The sequence below is a fragment of the Zingiber officinale genome, chromosome 3A, assembly GCF_018446385.1.
Source record: "Zingiber officinale cultivar Zhangliang chromosome 3A, Zo_v1.1, whole genome shotgun sequence".
Lineage (NCBI taxonomy): Eukaryota > Viridiplantae > Streptophyta > Magnoliopsida > Zingiberales > Zingiberaceae > Zingiber > Zingiber officinale.
The window spans coordinates 84,318,447-84,323,769 of NC_055990.1; the positions used below are offsets into that span (position 1 = coordinate 84,318,447).

The 5,323-nt window shown below is 44.2% G+C and overlaps 1 pseudogene; it reads right to left on the reverse strand.

Annotated features, from left to right (window-relative positions):
• Nucleotides 1–733: 733 nt before the first annotated feature.
• On the reverse strand, nucleotides 734–2,109 carry LOC122050499 (annotated as a pseudogene).
• Between the last annotated feature and the right edge of the window lie 3,214 nt (nucleotides 2,110–5,323).

Sequence of the window (5,323 nt, forward strand, 5' to 3'; positions counted from 1 at the left end):
AGCAGTTCGCCTCTCACTAAAGCATTTGGACTTCTGTTGTTCCTTGAAGAGTTCACCTTTAGCTGAATATTCTAGTATCAAGTAAACTCGAGTCTGTGATACAAAATCTTGGTCAACTGAGGTGGCATAAACAAAATTTAGGTTCAATATGCCTACTACAATCTTTATAAGTCAAGATAGAGCCGAACCTGATCATATAAGTAACCATATAGGCGTAATATGTTTGGATGTCGGAGGTGGCTTTGTATCTCAACTTCACGTCGTAGTTGATGCTCAACTTGAGATTGTTTTAGCTAGCTCTTAAAAAGCACTTTCAATGCCATGATATGGTTACTCTGCCTCGCCAAAATGACACAAAGAAATCAGTTATAACATAATGAACGTACCAAGAAAACGAACTCTAGTATGCTATGCATTTGAGCAGTCACTTGAAGCTAACAAAATTAAAGAGGTCGACACTGGAAATTCAAGCTTTCACCATTCTTAATTTGACAATATTATTAGTTTAAGAAAAGTGTTAGATAAATCTGTCAGAGTTGACTTTCATACCTTCTTTTCCCTGGCCAAGTAGACATGGCCGAGCTTTCCTCTTCCAAGGGGCTTCCCAATATCAAAATTATTCAGCGTCCATTGTTTCTCCACTTCTGAAGCTTTCAAAGGAGACTATTGGGAAGAATCTATAGAAGTACCTTAAGGCATTTTTGGTCATTCAGCGTCCATCATTCAGCGTCCATCATTCAGCGTCCGGCACGTAAAGCTTGATGTTGTTCATCTTCTTTCTAGTGTCGAATAGGTCGAACGGAGCATGCTTCGGCACGAAAAGGATGGCTTTGAACTCGAGATGTCATTCTACGGAGAAATGTTTCACGACCAAGTGTTCCTCCTAGTCATTGGTCAGGCTCTTGTAGAACAAAGCATACTCTTCCTTCGTGATCTCTTCAGGCTTTCGCAGCCAGATCGGTTTCTACTTGTTGATCTGCTGCCATTCGTGGGAGACTTCTTTCACCTTCTTCTTCTGGGACTTTTTTTCCTTGTCTTCGTCAACTTCTTCAATATCGCCGTCCTCTTCCTTCTTCGATTCCTCATCATCCTCATCGTCACTAATTTCTTTCTCGGTGGTCTTCTCTTTCCATAAATAGATCGGATAGCTGATGAACTCCGAGTGCTTCTTCACCAGATCCTTAATTCTCCTCTCTTCCCAATATTCCAGCTACAAGATGGGGCAATTTGTATCTTTAATTGCTAACTGGAGGGAGAAATTGAGAAAACTACGGTAGCAGCTAAAAATCTAGACTATTTAAGATAAACAAGTACCTGGTCCTCTTTGAGGTAGAGGGTGATTTTGGTTCCCCGGCTAAGCTACTCGCCGGCTGTGTCTCTTGTGACAGTAAATGAACCACCGGCTTGTGATTCCCAGATATACTGCTCGTTGTCATTGTGCCTGGTTGTCACAATAACCTTCTCGGCGACCAGGTAGGAGGAGTAGAAACCGACACCAAATTGACCAATCATGCTCACATCCGCGCCGGCTTGGAGTGCCCAAATTGTTCACCAGATCTACAAAGACAAAAACAATTACCAATGTTCTAGCTATTTCATGTTTTCAGGTTTCGCCGATCCATCATTTGGAGAGCGTCATTTACCAAAAAATGGTGTACCCTCAAAAAGTTGGATTACGATGAACTACTTGCAGTGAACGCAAACATTCGAACGAGCATCCCAACAAGGTGCGGAGAAGAGAAATTAGCAGCTTTGGTCATGCCGATGCCGCTATCGATGATGGAAAGCGTCTTGTTCGCCTTGTCAGGCACGAGGCGGATGAAGAGCTCCGGCTGGGCGTCCAGCTTGCTCTTGTCGGTGAGACCCTCGAACCGGATCTTATCAAGTGCCTGCAGTCACACGATTTGCTTCAGCAACGAAAACATAGGGGAAAAAATGGGAGCAGCAACGTGGAAACCAGCGATGTCTCACATCCGAGCCATTGCTAATCAGCTCGCGCAGGAAGATCACCTTGTTGGAGTAGAAGGTGTTGATGATGAGACTCAGCAACTGGTTGATCTCCGCCTGGAACGCGAAGGTCTCCGTCTCCCCCATCTGCACGTCCGCCATCACCTCAATCGAAAGAAACTGGTTTCACGAATGGGAACCGGAATCATATGAATCAAGTGCTTCGATGTGATCTCGTCAGCCCCTACCTGTTGGGTTTTTCGGGCCGCGAAAACCGCGTTTTTGCGTCGCGGAAACCCGAAAGCCCCAAAGCCAATCGATTCTTGCAAAGAAAATTTTTGAAAACTACGAATACGAGTTTCTACCAAGATCTACTCCTAGATCTACATGGAAAAAGGGTTATACCTTTGAAGCGCGCCCTTCGCGTATCCCGCTCGTCCAAGGTACGCCGGATCTCGAGATTGTCAACGTAGACAATCCTCTAGAAGTATCCACACGAACAAGATGTGTTCTCTAACACTCAAGGATGGAGAAGAGAGCACCACAAGTGTGCTAGCACTTTCTAGGGCACTCGGGTAGGATTTAAAAAGGGAGAAAAGAGAGAAACTAAAAGGAATCTCATACACTCCTCTAGGTACCCTCCTTTGTGACCTTCACTCCACCCTTTTCTCTTGGAACTCAACTCACTCACCTTCACCTTGCTTGGAATCCACGGCAACAGCAGCAAAGGAGGAGGAAGAAACCAAGGAAGAAGATGCCAAAATGAATTCTCATTAATAGCACAAAACAAAACCTACACCCACATTAGTGTGGCCGGCCACATTAAATGGAATGGATGTGTAACCTCCATGAGGTGGCACACCTTGATGAGGTGGAGATGATGTGGCAAGGTGAGTCATGCCATGTAGGATGAGTCAACCTTCATGATGTGGCAATACATCAAGTCAAACTTGATGTTTCAACTTCCATTTGGTCAAGTCAAAATTGACCAATTCTCTTCCTTGTTGAGTTAAATCCAACCTTTGATTCAAGTCAATTTTAATTTAATGAATCTCAATTCATTAATATAAATTGACTCAATGAATAAAATTTAAATTAGACTCATTCAACAATTGAATCTAATTGAGTCTAACTCAATAAGTCTAATTTGAATTAATCCGAATCCAATCTTTGTTGCATCATATGATCCTAATCCAATTGGTTCATCATATGAACCTAATCTCCATCCACTTGTTCTTTGTGTGTGACCCAATAGGTTCTTGGAATGTTGCCAATGTTTCTAAACTCCTTTAGAAACATAAGCAATGAGCGGCATCTAGCAATACATCATTGCTACCCAAGTTACAAGAATGTTGAGATCCAACATCACCTTGTGACTACTAATTGTGACTCCTCATAAAATATGACAAGTGTCCTTCTATTCTAGACATCTAGATTGATCAATATGAGGCATAGACCGTGGCATCCTCTAATCAATCTAAATCTTGAACTCCAAGTAGACACATTAAATCAAATGAGCTCAATATCCTATATTGACTCATTTAGGCATGGCCATGCACTTCGTGGTCTCACTCTATCAAGAATACCGATGTCTCTCCTATCATATAGGAGGGATAGATCTCATCTACATCACTCACATCCCTCCGTATAATTTGTTACATACCCAGTAATCGCGTTTATGGTCCACCCAGTTACGGGTGACGTTTGACGAAACCAAAGTACATAATTCCTTATGTAGGGAACCATGGTGAATTCAGGTCTAAGGACTAGTAGTCATACTAATAGCCACATGAGAAAGTGTTGGACCCCGTGGTAGTTTTGATGTGATCAACCAAGTTGGTTAGGTCCTGCTGTGTTTGATCCCTGTGTCTGAGTGAGCAGGAGCTTAGGAACACAGGAAGTCGAGCGGAAGACGCAGCTAGCGAGAAGGACGGCACGGGAAGGGAGCCGACGGGCTCGGTGCGTCCGAAGGACGAGAGAGCTGCGGAAGAGTACTCCGGTGGGCGTGAAGAGCGTGCGCGGCGTTCAAGGGACGTTAAGCCGGGACGGAAGGCTGCTCGAGGAGAAGGCCGGGAATTGGGTTCGGGTGAGCCCTATTCCGGTTGGTCGCAATCACCCAAAAGAACGGAGCTTCGGAAGCTAAAGAGGAGAAGAAAAGAAGACAAAAGAGGCTGAAATTACTGTAGCAGAAATTACTGTAGCAGTAACCTTGAAGGCGCCTTAAACACATTGAAGGCGCCTTGAACACATTGAAGGCGCCTTGAATGATTGTTTAAGGCGCCTTGAGCAGTCCAGTTTGACCGTTTGCGCTGCGGATAAAGTTTTATCCGCAGATCGAGTTGGAGGCGCCTTAAACCTTGTTGAAGGCGCCTTGGACCCTCGAGATAGACTTTCCAGGAGCTATAAAAAGGCCCCTGGAGCTAGGAATTCAACAACAACTCAAGCAATCATTGTGTAGCCATTCCTAGCAATAGTTCTAAGCTTCCAAAGTGTAAAAGGCTTCTCCGCCTTCAGCAAAGGAGATTTTTCTACTGAGCTTTTTCTTACTGCCCTGGATTAACAACCTCCTTGGTTGTAATCAGGTTAAATCCTGTTTTCTACTTAATTTCTATTTCCTTGCTTAGTTTAATTTTATTTCTGCCTTTACTTATTTACTATTGCATTAATTGAGTTGAAATCAGGAGGGTATTTTTATTTTGTGTTTTCAACAATTCACCCTCTTGGCCTCCATGCACCAATAAGTGGTATCGAGCCCGATCGCCTCGGAAGGACTAACCGCCAACCAAGCACTACGATCAAGACGATGGTCGGAGCGAACATCCATCCCCGAAGTTCGACGGAGACTTCGCCACATGGAAGCGCAAAATGGAGGTATTTTTAAAACAGACTTTGATATTATTTTACTAATGAAATATGGTTTTGCAGCTCCTAAAGACAAAGAAGAAAACACGTGGAGCAAAAGGAGCAAGCGATTTCGTCGCCAACGGAAAGGCTGAGTTCCACCTACTCAGTGCCGCAGGAGGTAAACCGGATCGGAAGCTACAACTCCGCGAAATATCTCTGGGAAAAATTCCTGGAACTTCACGAAGGTACCTCCGAAGCGAAGCTAGCAAAGCGCGACATCCTCCGGAACCAGTTGACGAACCTCCGGATGAACCAAGGTGAGAAGATAGCGCAACTCCAAGCGAGAATCAAGGAGTTGATAATGCAACTAACGAACCTTGGAGAAGAGGTAACCAATCGGGACTCTATCCGGTACGCGCTCAATGCCTTCCCGAGAACTCCAGAGTGGGCCTCCTTAGTAGATGCATACTACATCTCTAAGGACCTCGAGGTAAGTACGTTAGAACAGTTATTTTAGACTTTTGAACTTCAC